Source organism: Saccostrea echinata, unplaced genomic scaffold (assembly GCF_033153115.1).
Source record: "Saccostrea echinata isolate AGI-Se365-2 ecotype Australia unplaced genomic scaffold, CSIRO_AGI_Sech_v1 ptg000015l, whole genome shotgun sequence".
In the NCBI taxonomy this organism is placed as follows: domain Eukaryota; kingdom Metazoa; phylum Mollusca; class Bivalvia; order Ostreida; family Ostreidae; genus Saccostrea; species Saccostrea echinata.
This window is the reverse complement of record NW_026889764.1, coordinates 860,142-877,043: the sequence shown is the minus strand read 5'-3', so window position 1 is coordinate 877,043 and position 16,902 is coordinate 860,142.

Sequence of the window (16,902 nt, the reverse complement as noted above, 5' to 3'; positions counted from 1 at the left end):
AATTGCTTTCGCTTTGGGTGCAACAGAACCAGAATTTATCTATTTGAAAATAAATCAGTACATGAAATTAATCTGACAAAAGAATTGATTGTTTAATTGTCCTAAAAAATATATTCGCTCCATGCAAGGATCGAACCAAAAATATTTCTTTTTCATTGCACTGGACGGGTAAAGTATACTACTGAGCTATCACCGCTACTCATGCTTCATAGCTTTTAAAGCGACAATGAAGCACCGCAATTACACGTTGGAATTTTTTTTTTTTGAAAAAGTGCATTTTTTATCGTCTCTGGGTCTTCTCTCCATTTTTTTTATACAAATGTTTGTTAGCCTCTTTGAATCAAAATGCTCACAAATAACGTTTCAAAATCATGGATAGATGACCCAGAGATAGCAAATTTTTAGAAAAACTTGTTTAAAAATGTAACATTTTGTACCAAATGACTCATCTAGCCAATTTTCAAGTTCTCTTTTAGCAAATCAAAATACGATATCGGGAAAATATTTACCTTTCCTATTGCACAGGAACCCGATACATCAAAAGAATGCTGAAATTTCATGCGGCACATCAATGAAATTTTCACTTTTTAAGTGCGCCCAGATTCCTGCCGAATGCCAATCAAAAGCGCCCTCGTTCTTTCTGTTTAATGGCTGCTCCTGAAAAAAAAAAAAAAAAAAAAAAAAAAAAAAAAAACAGAGCTGTGATCAATTTTGTATTGTTTCATTTATTTGAGCTTTTTAAGATATAGTATCAAAATAACATGATCTATAATGTTTTCGACCACATAAATTTGAAATGATTTTTTTCCAGATTTCCTATTGCAAACCTCGCACAGTCAAAATATTTTAGCAAAATCTATGGTTCAATATTGTAGCGACTTTTTGTGACTTTTGATATAAAAATTTCTTGGGACGAACTATAAACAAAATGTTCAAAATGTAAAATATTCCATGCTAGATAATTGATACTGATAGTCAAACATTATTGATTTAAGACCCGCAATTGAAATCTCATATATAAATGTGTGATTTTTGCAATCTATAAATTCTTCGCGGTTCGTAATCTTTTTGCAATGCTAGGACGTTTCGCGTTCATTGATGCCCGGATTCGCTTAAAACTCTTACTTTTTGGCTTAAAATAATATACCAAGGTCTCATCACAGTAACAAAAATTATCAAAAGTCTTTCTGGTATATTTTTGATACAATTTTAATAATTTCTTTGCATTTTCAACACGGACCCTCTTTTGTTCATCGCTAAGCATATGAGGTATCCATCTAGCGTTTATCTGTCTAATCTTAAGATTTTTTTCCAAAATACCATGAACACTTGCCAACGACAAGTTTGTTATCCAAGCCAATTGCCTCACGGTATATCTTGCGTTTTTCTGTAAGATTTGATGGATTTTTAGCTGTAACTGTTGCAGGGCGACCTTGGCGAGCTAGAGCTTTGAGGTGTTCGTAACCTGTTTTAAATTTAGCAACCCACCTACAAACAGACCTATGAGAATTTGACCATTCCCATAGATATCACAGACCTCACGATGAATATTTATGGGTTTAATGCCAAGTAAGGACCTACCTTTTATATAAGTCCTATTTCAAGTGCATTCTTTGCTCTTTTTCCAGTCATTTTGAGTATAGTGTAATGAATACGCTATAAAGCAATGTACGCTATAGCTTAGTCAGTTAAATTGTGAACACACGTGTGTGTGTGTGTGTGTGTGTGTGTGTGGGGCGTGTGTGTGTGCTTACCGAAACCCAAATATAGGTCCTGTCATGTTCTTAATTTTGAATTTACCGGGTGGGAGTAAATACAAAATTTAGAACATGACAACTTATAAATTTTGTATTTCCTCCCACCCGGTAAATTCAAAATTTAGAACACAAGAGTCCTATCACTCCTTGTTTACTCTATTTGCAATTCAACTGAACAGTTTAAATCCTAATCATCGGGCCTTGAAGATCTTAATTTGGAAAAAAAATACTGTAATAATATGTTGATAACAATAAACCTTATCTAAAGTGCCTTATTACCTTATACGCAATCAAAGAAGCGGAATCAGCTGTAAAATTGTAGTCTTTAAATTATGCAGAAAACAATTATGTTCCTTTAATTGTCCGATTGTTGGTTTAGAATTTTAAAGTAATCTACTGTAATCGATAATCTATGATTCATTATCAGACTTGATAAAAAAAAATAAAACCTCCCCAAATAATTTATACTAGGGAGAACTGAGTTCAAGTCCTATGTATTATAAGTAATTTTTGTTCAGATGATAAACTTGTGTGTAATACTATCAATTTCATATTGCCGATGTGGGATCGTATTTTTTATTTTTGCCATTGAACATATATCATCAAGTCAAATAAAGATATCAATATAACGTTTACAAATATAATTTATTGCATCTTTGTAAGGAGTGAAAGAGTTTTTTTTTAATAATTTTGAATTTAACTTTTTATTGAATAATTTTTTCTGTAAGCATTAAACAGTATTTAACATATGATGACACATCTAGGTTACATAAAAAAAGTTTCTCCGAAAATCTTCTGTTTTTAACGTTTACTGATTGACTTTCTTAAAAATAGAAGCATAGACTTTAGACTCTAGTATTGGAGGTACAAATGTTTCCAATTGTTTTTCATGAATCAGATGTTACTTAATTTTACATTATTATTTTCTTGAGAAAACTCCAAACGTTCTAGTTTTGTTCTTTATCTAAAATATCTAAGTTGATATGTGTACGATTGATATAAAGACAGAAAATTAAAAATATTCAAATAATGATAGGATTTATCACACTATTTTATATTTTCATTTTACATATATTTTGTTTCGTAACATGTGTGGAAAGCTTTGGCATATAATACACCTTAACACGGATGGGGGTCAAAAGGTTAACTATGATTTTTATTTTGATGTCACAGACATTGAACGCCGTGAAAGGGCAAAAATCAAAATTCACGCTTTCATTTAAGTATATAGCTATTGGATTTGCTCTTCCATTAAGTGTGACCTACCAAAAGGATAATACAGGGATTTTGAAATATAAATTCACATTTGCAGACAAGGCAGTGAGAAAATAACACAGCTGAAATATTATATACCGCATCCAAATATTAGAGCATTATGATTCCCTTAAAAGGGTATCTAATGTCTGAAACACATGTTATGATAATAAAATCAGGTTCGTGCATTTTTTACCAAAAGCAAAACAGAAAAATAAACTAATTCACATCTTACCACAGGTCTCCACTGGTGTTTTTTTTTAAAATAAAAAGTGGTTGTGATTAAGTAAGTTGGTGGATTATTCCTTGTTAGTGCATTTGACATGAACCATGCAGTAAATTTTAGTGATAGACGCAAGATCCACAGGAAAAGGTAACTCTGTCGTACTTCAGTTTTGGAAAATGGTGTTTGACAAAAACTTAAGGAGGAATAGCGTTTCAAAATTTCAGATTATTTTTTTTTTCATTAACCAAGGCCACAATAATCACCGATATATAGAAATACGTACCTTTGTATATTCTACTTGTGTAAAAATTCTTATTAAAATCAATACTGTAGGGAGAGTGGCCTTTTGAAAAATTGTTCCTACCCAGACAGACGAGCATACCAATGCATAATTTCTTCTGGTCTCTGATCAGTAGGGCTAAAATGGAGGCAAAGTACTAGCATTAATGGATCCAATGCCATCCAATACGTGTGATGCAATATTAGATCATGCATGAGTGGATTTCCTATGACTATAGTGATAAATAAAATAAATTGCACAGAGGTCTAAAGCTAGCTCATTTTTTTTTCTCACGTTTACTTCCTGACATGTATTCAACCTTATATTTATCGCTGACAAAAATCTTAACTAAGGCCTCGATTGAAGTTTTAATGTTATTGAGCTCTGAAGTTTGGTCTTAAGGAATGAAATCCATGTCAAAATTAAAGATGTGGTACATGTATAGAAGTTCACAATTGTGAATAAGTTTGAGTTAAGTTACTAGACTACAGACTTTGTTTCAAAGTATTAAATTGCTACATTTTAAAAGAACTCTTTTTTTTTATTATTGGGCTGTTATATTTCCATTTTTTTTTTAGTTTACTCAACTCATTGTATATATGTATTTTTGACTACTTTCTTTCACAATTTTGTATTAATCATACACGTACGAACTTAATGACCTTGCACTGTGTACTGTACATTTTGACTGCGCCGACCATAGCTTCGTATGTTATAATTTCCTTTTCCAATTACTGTTTTAGAACAGTTTACATTTAAACATCCTGTTATATGACACACCAAAAACACATTACTCAGATTCCTTTTGCAATCAAGGTTACTGCTATGAAAATTCTCATAGAATGAACTTTTCTTTTTGTATCATACATGAAATATGGAGATAACAAACAGTATTAAAGCTCAGAGTCCAATAAAACAATACATATTGGGAGCAGAGCAAACAAAGACCTACAAAAAAATCACAGGTGGGATCAGGTGCCATGGAGGAGTGAACATCCCCTGCCGACCAGTCACACCTGCCGTGTGCTCCTTGTCATGATTGGGAAATAACGGAAAAATCCGTCTACAATTCAGTGTGTAAATAATAGCCCAGCAATTAGTATGAAAAACGTCAGTCAGCATATGACTTAATGATTAGATTGTATTTGCATGCTGACAAGGTCATTGTATCGACCATAGAACTTATGAAATGAGGAATTTAAACGAGACTGCTGATATTCATGTTTCATGGCGCAATTGGTACCCATGGGCCGGAATTCCAACAGATTCTTGAAAGACGTGGTCTCCAAAAACCACATAAATATTGTCTATCAGAAATTCAAGCATCTTTTTAATATCATCTTCAGAGATCTTGTGTGTACAGTCAGAATGTTTTTTAACAAAATAATTTTTGAAATGACTAATGACAAGGTAAGTAAATTTACGTGTTCCATTTGTATTGAAAGCAGCTGTCAATGATGTCAAAAAACCTGGACTTTAATTTATCGTGGCGATTTTTTTTATGCCCTCGGATCGAAAGATCCCGGGGGTATATTGTTTTTGTCCTGTCTGTCTGTTTGTCTGTTTATCTGTTTGTCCGCTTATCTGTTTGTCTGTCTGTCTGCTGTCCACATTAACCTTGCCCATAACTTTTGATTGGTTGGGGCTATGACTTTCATATTTCATATGTGTATTCCTTGTGACAAGACCTTTCTTTCGGTACCATCATATTTGACCTATTTACCTTCACCTTGGAGTTTGACCCACTTTAACAAAATTTTACGAGACTTTAATCTTGGCCATAACTTCTGAACAGTGGGTTTCAAACTTCGCATATGTGTTCTTTGTCGCAAGGCCTTCCTTTGGATACCAGCAACTTTGACCTTTTGAATTTGACCTTGGAGTTTGACCTACTTTTGAAAAACTATAACCTTGGCCATAACTTTTGAACAGCTGGTTTCAAACTTCACATGTGTATTCCTTATGACAGGACCTTCCTCTGGATATCAACCTCTTTGACCCTTTGACCTTGACCTAGGAGTTTGACCTACTTCTGAAAAACTTTAACCTTGGCCATAACTTTTGAACGGTTGGAGCTAGAGCTTTCATACTTCACATATGTAATTCTTGTGACAAGACCTTCCTTTGGATACCAACCATTTTGACCTTTTGACCTTGACCTAGGAGTTTGACCTACTATTGAAAAATTTTAACCTTGGCCATAACTTTTTAATAGTTGATGCTAGGACTTTCGTACTTCACGTATGTAATTCTTGAGACATCACCTTCCTTTGGATACCAACCACTTTGACCCTTTGACCTTGACATTGGAATTTGACCTACTTTTGAAAAACTTTAACCTTGGCCATAACTTTGGAATGTTTGGTGCTAGGGCTTTCATACTTCACATATGTAATCCTTGTGACAAGACCTTCCTTTGGATACCAACAACTTTGACCTTGACCTTGACGTTTTACTTACTTTTAAAAAACTTTAACCTTCGCCATAACTTTTGAACAGTTGCAGCTAGGGCTTTCAAATTACACAGGTATATTCCTCGAGACAAGACCTTTCTTTGGGTACCAAACATTTTTCATCTTTTGGCCTGGATTTTGACTTGTATTTGAGAAATTTTATATATTATAACCTTCGTCATAAGCTGCCATACGGGGGCATCAGTGTTTCACAAACACATTTTTTTTTTTTTTTTTTTTGGATACAGAGTTGAAAAGTAGTAAGTTTTTATGTTATTGAACAAGTAGTTCTTTTTACCGAAAACGTTATATTAAGCATTTAAATTTTTTTTTTGAAAAATCTAATGAGAAATATGTATGATTTCATTCAATATTAATAATTGATACTAGCGCGTCATAAAAAATATATATGTGTCATTAAAATTATATGCTCTTGAAATTTGAAACATATGAATTTAAGAATCTCGCAATATTTTTGTCAGTTTTTACATAAATCTGTTGTATTTGCCATATTTTGTAGTACTCCAAAAAAGTAAGAAAGTAAGAAAATATCGTAAATTTTGACATTTTGAGATGTCCCCTCTGGAATCCAGACGGTAGAAATTTGTGTTTCTTGCATATAATGTACAATGTATTATTTCTCATCAAATATTATACTTTGAGCAAAAAGTCTATTGTAATATCTGTATTATTTGCTTCGAAGTATACAAAATAGCATCTTCCATATAATCCTTGGTAAATGTGCTTGTATTTTGAGATGCATGGTCCCTAAAACTACCCAGACGGTATATTTCCCTAAACTTGACATGTACACTGAAGTCAATGTAAGAGGCATATACACTGTATAATTTAAGTGTATCTCTATTGTAGTTTTCACACAATAAAAACCCCAATAAAAATCCCTTGAACCAATTTTATAATTAGCTTAGTAAAAACAGAAAATGTAAATATATACAGTTATAAATTAATATGATATGAATGTACAAGGTGTTAAATCCCCATATATATTCAAACAAAACCTGAAATCAATGACATCTTTACATTATTTTCACTAACAATTAAAGCATATCGAACAAATTAATTCATTCTCGAGATCTGGTACTCACCATAAAAATGTAGCAATTTTATAGTTTCGATATCACCACTAAAACGCTTCTCTCGCACAAACACTGCGACATTGCAACGAATTACAATCTGATGAGTTTATACATGCAGGATATGACATCGTGAGCGTACATGTTTAATATATAGACTTGGTATACGATATGAGACTCTAACGTAAACTACATTGCAATACAATATGACTTTTCAACTTTAGGGGCTCGGTTTCAGAATGGTGCGTCGTGTGTTTTCTGTCTTTCTGAATAGTCAAACAGTACTTAAGGTTTATATAAGTACAAGTATGCAAATGTATGATACAAGCACACATTATATATTGATTAACATTAACTTCCAGTGCAACAAAGACAACATAGTCACTGTCTCTAGGGTTCATTTTTCAACTGAATTTTAGAGGAACTTGATTTTATTCCACAAGTGGTGATCCGAATTTATACTCATAGTTTTCTATCTAAGTATGACATTCTTCAAAGCCATACATCAGTTTTAAATATATGTAATATTCTTAACAACTAAATTTAATTCGAATTAAACTACTTATACTGGATTTCAAAACTTCATACAAATCCTCACCAACAAAGATGCCTAGCATGTCCTTGTAAATATTCCACGAAGAATGACATTGATGACAAACTAACAGCGAAACTTAATGATAAACGTGTTGACTTAAACTTTTCTATCGTCCACTCACCATATACATGTAGCAATATAACGTGATCACCTACATGTGGGGTTTATGTCTCCCTGTTGATTCGATACACAAGAACGCGTTCTATGTAAGATCAATTTCTAGAACGAGGCAGGTTACTGACAAATAAGAAGATGAAAGATGGATATAAACGATCTCGTTTACAGTCAACATTTGGTGATCGACACAATTACCTCTTTTTGCAGATATAATCTATAATTAGGTCGGATATTGACTGGCGTCTTTCATACAATCTGGCTAAAGCCAGACATCTAGAGGTAACTAAATAGAGGACGGACTTTAGTCAGATTGTCTTTCATTTATATTAATAGGCCCTTAATTTCATACTGAATTATCTGCGGACAAGGAGCACACGACAAATGTGACCGGTCGACAGGAGATGCTCACTCCTTCATGGTACTTAATCCAACCTCGGTTTTCAGAAATTATTTATTAAATATATTTTGCTGCATTGCAATCAAATCCTTAATTTAAATTAAATTAAGTTGTCAAACTTTAAGTTCAAATAGTGTTTTTTGATACATCGAAGCTTATTTTTAAAGGAGGAGAAAATAACCAATGTTTTTGGCATTGCATTTCAAATAGTAGGAAATCTAAAATATTTTTAATGAATAATTGCTAAACCAATTGTCTAAAACTATATACATGTATTCATTATTTTCTGATTTATTTGTCTTCTCAGTGACATAGATTCGCCAGGGCATATCACCACTTTTGACCTTTAAACAAAATATTTTGCATTGCTTCATGGCATCAATTCATTCATGCATATTTTCACTATGACGCTAGAACTATTAGTTACTTTGAAAAAATCAAGATTTGCTTTCATAATTTTGACATCGCATCAAAGAAATTCATATATATACATGTATAAATATAACCTCATATAATACACTCTACACACGCCATTGTCTATCAGTACTTTCAATAATTGCACACAACTAAGTAATTAACACATTATGCGTTTCAGACATTGAATTTAATAAGTTTGCTATTTTGCTTCACAATGTAAAAAAAACCCCAATTACTTACGTTTTAAAAGAAATACAATCATCTAATTTTTAAATGCAAACTATAATTGCAAACTATAATGGAATGTAGTAATCTGTATTAAATAGTTTGGAGAAACATGATTGGTGTATAATACACATTTCTGATTTTCTGTTAAAAAAATTATTTGAGTTGGTTTATATTTTTAATGAATTGAATTAATCATTTGGGGGCGTTTGATGCATTAGAACATTTTATATGCATAAAACAGTGAGACAAATCAAATATCACTCATTTGTATAATATCAATTTTCTGTTTATAAAATAACCGAACTCTAAGTAATTCAGATTTTTATATACATGTACAAACAATATGGAAGATTTCTGAAGAAAACAATTATGTAAAATTAAATGACATCTGATACTTAAAAAACTGATGACATTTATACTTCCAAGACTTCAGTTGTATTTTTAACACGAGAAAATATTTAGAATCCCACATGCTTTTTTTTCAAGAGGGCCCTCTTAAAATGGATTATCATATTTATCAAAATCTTGTCCATAATAGGTCTATAAAACATGTAAAAAATTGAATTCAAATTCAAAATTGATTGAAAAACTCTTTCTTTAATGTATTCCATCTTTATTCACCCTCATCTAGAATATTCTTGAGAAGTACATGTATAGTGGTGATTGTGTAGCTACTTATTCTGAAAAAAAAAATATGAAAAATACAACACCATGCAGTGAAGATTGTTATTTTGTCTCTTTTTGATTGCATTTAGAGATTCTTTATATTTCAAAAGTGTTTAGAAAGGTCTTCGAGATAGATGTAAGATTATGATTAAATAAGTACTTATATGTAAAACTATTTAGATCCTAACTATTTTTGTGACATTAACCTCGCATGTGACTCAGTCCATAACTGAGAGAAGAGTAGCTATTGAAAGAAATTCACGTTTCTTTCTTTACTAACCATTGCAACATCCTTCACTATATACAGAATTAGGTACCTTAGTATACTCTACTTTTGATTTTTTTTTCAGACAGATAAGATAGTAACTGATTGACGACAGACACCTTACTAGTGCTTAAGCTTTTCTGATATCTACTCAGTAGAGCAAAAAATAGTCAAAATTTAATGGATGAAAAGCCATCCACTCTTTCGTATGCAATGGAATATGGAGATAAAGAACAGTAATTAAGCTTAAAAGTCCATTAAAAAAATAAAAATCTGGAGCAGAGCAAACAGGGACCTCTAAAAATATTAGAAGTTTGATTCAGGTGCCATGGAGAGGTAGGCATCCACTGTCGACCGGTCACACTCACCGTGTGCTCAGTTTCAAACGGACAAACGGAAAAATCCGTAGACAATTCAGTGTGTAAATAATGGCCTAACAATTAGTATAAAAAACGTCAGTCAGCATTCGACTTAAAGATAGATTATATTTGCTAACAAGGTCAATGTATCGACCATAGATCTTGCGAAATGATATAAAACGAAACTGTTGATATCCATGTTTAATCAACTTGTCTGTCAATAGCTTTTCTTGTTTCAGGAATTGTTCGTACGTAGAGCATATTTGCGTATCAAATCAACTGGGAGATATAAAACCCATATGCAGGTGATAAAGGTATATTGCTATATAAGTAAGGAAGATGACGATAGAAAAGTTGAAGTATTCACCTTTGTCATAAAGTTTTGTTATAAGGTTATCACTACCGTCTAATTCTAGTAAAATATATAAATATGAAACAGATGTGTCCAACTCTGTTGTATCTTTTTTTCAAGTTAATAGGGGTATATCGAGTCGATATATAAATGGAAGTAACTTTTGTAAATGGTTAATACGTCGTCGATATATCTTAATGTCGAGTAGGAGGCCACAGCAAATGTCTTTATCTTCTCGTGTATAGATTTTTCAAATAAATTTTGCTTCACGTGAAAAAAAAAATTGATCTGCTAATAACTAGGCGCAATTTGTACCCATTGGAATTCCGATAGATTGTTGGAAGGCCTGATCTAAAAAACAAAAACTACATAAATATTTTCAATCAGAAACTCAACCATCTTTTTAATATATACTTCAGAAAACGTGTGTGTACAATCAGAATGTTTTTAACAAATTGATTTTGCAAATGATGAATGACAAGAGAATTTAATATATGACTTCCATTTTTATTGAGAAAAGCAGCTGTTTATGATGTCAAAAAGCCTTGACTTGAATAATATTTCGATGGGAATGATTATATAAAGTGTTGAAAAGTCGTACGTTTTGATGTTATTAATTTTGGTAAAATTTTGTGATTTCAAATTTTCAAAAGGTTCTTTGAAGTTTTTATGTATCCTCATCTGATTTGCACCACTTCTTAAATATACTATTGTACAGTACTCTTAAAGTTTCTCCTTTACTGCTGTAAATATTTTAGTGAGCAGTAAAGAAAGAGGCTTGGTAGAACATTTACTGATATCCGCTATATATCTTTCTTTGTGAGGATTTTATGTAGTTTTGGAATCCAGTATAGGTATGGTAATTCAAATTAATTAGGTTGTTGGTAATGTCAACAAAATAGACAGTCATGATTTGAAGAATTTCCTCTTTAGAAAGGGGGCTATTTATTACCACTTGCAGAATTATATCCACTTTTCTCCAAAATACACTTAAAATAATGAATCTTACAAACAAAAACAATGTTGTTTCCTGTTATTCATTGTTGTTTAAGTGAATTTTGTATAACAAGTGGTAAGTAAAGTGCATTGCAGATCAGTTAGCTCAGTTTTTTTGTTTACTACTCTTTTCGACACCTGACATGTACTCCATCTTGTGATTATTATGATTCCTCGATGGAAGTCAAAATGTTATTGAGATCTGAAGCTTATTATTTAGGAATTGAAATTTATGAGATCTGGAATAGATTTTAACAATTGTGTACGAGGGGTGATCAAAACGTTCGCGAACTATCTTAATATATACAAAACGACAATTAAGACCAGAATGAAACTTGGCACACATATAGTCATACACATGTTCTATAAATAGCAGGTGTTATCTAATGTTTTGCTCCACGTTTGTGACGTCACAATGTGAAAATGACGTCAATATTTAGATGACTTTTGACAAAAAACGGTTTACTCTGTCGTACTCGAGTAGCAAATGGCTGCATAGTTTGAGGTATATCTTGGAAATTCCTTTGTATAGCATATAATAATTTGTACAGAAGTTCAATCATTAATTGGATTGAATGTTTCAATGAAGGAAGGGAGACGGTTAAAAATGATGTTTGTTCTGTTGCCCAGTGAAAGCAAATTTAGGAAGAGATGTGTCCTTGGTTGAGCGATTTGTTCTCAAAGATCGCCAAGTTACATTTCGAAAAATAGTTGAATATCTGAACAATAAAATAATTATTAAATCCCTAAAATATCATTTACTTAAGACTTTAACCATATCAGATATTATAAAAAGAAGTCGTCCATACTTAATCCACATTGGATAAACAACTCTCCTAAGACAGAGTACTCGGGTTGTGATGGTCACCATGCTCATTCTGGGAAAGTATATCCTTATCCACCCATCCCATTGCCGAGATTTGGCCATTTCTGACAAATGGATTGTTCTTGTCATAAAAAATAACATGCATGGTAAGAAAAATGACACAGAAAAATCTTTTAGCTTCTGTGAACAGAACGCTACGGAACATGTCACGTGACCGCCTGGATCACGTGATTCGCGCAGGGGTTAACGGTGGCAGATGTGCATTAAGTATATGTTGGTAAACTTTTCCCGAGCACCATGAGATTTGGTGCCGAGCGAAGACGAGGGAAAAGTTTAACAACATACTTAGTACATGTTTCACACGAGAAATTAAACCCCTTGTGTCTCTATCTATTTCATTACAAATCTTTCTGTGTTTTTAATCAAGATAACGATGATTTGATCCTGACTGTTGACATTTTGTACAGGCCCAGATGTGATAATTATACCCTCAGGGGGTATATCTACCTGTCTGCAACAGGTCAGGTGACGGTCTACAGTGATTAGTTTTCAAACACAATAAGGTTCATTTCTGCAGATTCAAGGTATCTGTATGAAGATATTCATGTCATTTTTAATGGAATCTCGTGCACATTAGAAAAGATTTATTTGTAGAGGTAAAATGGATAGATTGTTCTTAAAAAGCTCAGAAACAGAAAAAGGGGGAAAAATCTGTACATACTGTTGGATTGTCTCGGCTTACAACAATTACAGGGAAGTTTACACACAACTTGAGCAATATGGGACTTCCCTGTGTATTTGAACATTGTAAAAAATCCAATATTGACTTCTTGCTATGTCCCCTTAATATGTTAATTATAATCGAAGACAAGATGGTGAGTAGACATTTTTTGCACTTTTTGATGAGATATAATGCTGGGTATATCCTATATATTCAAACAATTACTAAACCTTTCATAAAATTCTGTTTTAACTTTGATTTTGATTTTTTTTTAAATTTGAATATTTAATGTTTTAATTTTGAATAAAGTTGGTTAATTCAGAAAGACAGACAAGGGAAGAGAAAAGACCTCTTTTACTTTATTAAATCTGTAGGTTTTATTGGCTATTTAGCACCTCAGGTCCAACATCCATTGTTCAGTGATCTTGCCCTGTGTCCATGATTGTAACCTTTCATTGATAATGATAAGTGTATTAATTATGCACACAATGGCATAGTCATCCAACCATGAAGCTTGGCTTGGAGTGTACCAAGTGATTTGGTAGCAGCAAAAACCCTTTGTTCGAGGTGTGAAACATGTATTACTACTTTAAAATATAATAAACACTAAACCTAATTTTATTTTTTTAAAGGAATTAAACTTTTAAATCACCCCTCGTGTTTATATAATTTGATGTCAGTTACTTTAAGTACAGACTTTGTGTGAAAGTATTTAAATCCTTTCTTTGTTGCAATCAAAACTACGTTTTAAAGAATTATTGTTATTCATTTTTAGTTTTGTTCAGTTTTTCCTCTTTTTCTCATTATTTTTGATTTCTGAACTCGTTGCATTTATTTTTCTTTTTTTTTCTTCAAAAACTTGCATTAATCATGCACCATACTTAATGATATCGCATTGTTTACAGTACATTTATCAGTATATTTTGACTGCGCCGACCATAGCTTCCCATGTTATGATTTCCAATTACTGATTTAGAACAGTATACACGAAATGGATGTAAGCAAGCTGAACAAATATGATACACCAAATCACAGAACTCAAATTCCTTTTGCAGTGAAGTAAATGATAAATCTCATAGAATTCACTTTCTTAGACAATTTTTCTTTTTATGCCCCCGAATCGAAGATTCGGGGGTATATAGTTTTTGCCCTGTCCGTCCGTCTGTCTGTGTTTCTCTGTTTGTCTGTTTGTCCGCGAAAATTTTAACCTTGCCCATAACTTTTGATTGATTGAAGCTAAGACTTTCATATTTCACATGTGTATTCCTTGTGACAAAACGTTTCTTTAAGTGCCACCATACTTGACCTATTGACCTTGACCTTGGAGTTTGACTCAGTTTTGCCAAATTTTTCCAAACTTTACCATTGGCCATAACTTATGAACAAATGGTACTAGTGCTTTCATACTGTGTAATCCTTGTGACAAAACCTTCCTTTGGATACCAACAACTTTGACCTTTTGACTTTGACATAGGAGTTTGACTTACTTTTGAAAAATTTCAATCTTGGCCATAACTATTGAACGGTTGGAGCTATGGCCTTGATCTTTCACAAATGTAATCCATGTGACAAGACCTTTCTTTGGATAACAACAACTTTGACCCTTTGACTTTGACCTTGGAGTTTGACCTACTTTGGGAAAACTTTAACTTTGGTCATAACTTTTGAACGATTGGTGCTTCGGCTTTGATATTTCACCTGTGTATTTCTTGGGAGAAGGCGTTTCCTTGGGCACTATTAATTTTGACCATTTGACCTTGACCATGATGCTTGACATACTTTGAAAAAACTTTAGCTATTTCCATATCTTTTCAATAGTTCCTGCTAGAGCTTTCATATTTCACAGGTTTATTCCTCCAGACAAGACCTTACTTTGGGTACCAACATAATTGATTTGCCTTTGAGAAAGTTTAACCTTTCCTATACGTTGCCATACGGGGGCATCAGTGTTTCACAAACACATCTTTTTTATTATAGTTTTTTCCATTTAGGTCATTTTGAGGCATATTAGAAATTTTAGAACTTTTTTAGAGATGTGTTTTTTTTTTCTTATGAAACGTTCTCTTGTTAAGAAATTCAATTGACATTTAGGACACGGCGAGTGTGCCCAGTCGACAGTTGATGCTTACTCCTCCATGGCACTTGATCCTACCTTTGATGATTTTAGAGATCCTTGCTTGCTCTGCTCCAAATTTGTATTGTTTCAATGGACTTTCGATTACTATAGTAAACTATAGTTAACCATATTATTTTTGTAAGGGAATGAAGACATACTCATAGTTCCCTATCTAAGTATAACATTTTTTAAAAACATATGCCAGTTTTAAATATTTTTAGTATTCCCAACAATCAATATGAATTTAAATTACCATACCTATACTGGATTCCTATACTTCATAAACATCCTTACAAACAAAGATACATAGCAGGATTGTGACTGTACATATTGTCTTTCTGTACAGTCATATTCTCGTGGTTCATCGGTACATATTGTCTCTTGTGACAATTTGTGCCGAGACGAGCCTTATTTTTCTCATACATGTACACTCAAGCATCGGCACATATTGTCGTCAATATGCTGTTTTTACGAATATTTACTAGGGTCGTGAAGAGAGAGAGAGAGAGAGAGAGAGAGAGAGAGAGAGAGAGAGAGGAGAGAGATTGACCAACATAAACACAAACATGCACGGAGGAAGACGGACAGACATCATTAATCGCAATACTCTAGGGAGAATTTTTTTTTAAAATCAGAAAATTGTGTCCATGACCGGTGAACACGACTATGATAAACAGAGATACCGGAATATTTTTTATTTAACTTATAAATCGGAATATTGTTTTTTTTTTCCTCATGATTATATATTTTTGAATGTTATTTGGATTTTTCGTCGGCAGTAGTAATAATTATCTAGATAATATACCTTGTGTTTTTCTTATGCATGTACCAATAGAATTGTGGTTGGTGGTCCACATTTTAGCTCACCTAAGCTGAAAGCTCGAGTGACCTTTTCTGATCAACCGTTGTCCGGCGTCCGTATGTTTGTAAATTTTTCACATTTTAACTTCTCAAGAAGCACTGGGCAAATTTTACCCAAAATTGGTATCCCTGGGCAAAGAAGATCCTAAATTATTATTGATGTCAAAATATTTATTTTCCTTTGTCGATTATTCGATTGCATTATTCGAATGATAGTCGAATATTCGGAACATTTTCTGAAAAATAATTTTTTTTTATCACTTAAGTCTTTTTTACAATGTAAATCACATACGGTACCAATTTAATGCACCAGATGCGCACTTCGACAAATTATGTCTCTTTAGTGATGCTCATGCCGAAACTTTGGAAATCCGAAATATTTATATAAAAGAAAAAAAAAACTTTAAAGAACTGAAAAGGGGGGGGGGCAAAGATTGTAGCCAAATACATCGAAGAATCAGAGCTATGCATGAGGGAGATAATCTGTAATTTTGAAATAAACTAATTACAAGTATATAATAAATAATTGTAATTAATACAAGTAACATCAAATGCTCATTACACACAGATGTTCAAATATCGTGCGTATAGCGTGTTGATATAAAAATAAATTTGACCTCTAATTCGATTTCCCCGTCAATAGAATTTAGAAATCGGTCTGTACAGTCAATTTTTATTTTAGTAAGCATTAAAATATTACAAGCACGATATTTTAAAAACCTTATTAAAAATGAAAAGGGGGATAAACTCGCACTATTCAAATGTCAAGTGCCAATGACAATGAAATTTATTATCAACAAATTAACATATGAAAACAGAAAAGAGAAAATGCATATGTACAAGGTGTATAATAAACAAAAAATAGTACATGCCTGAAGAAGGGATAACAGAGAGGAATCAAGCAAAAGAGCCAACTCTCTAA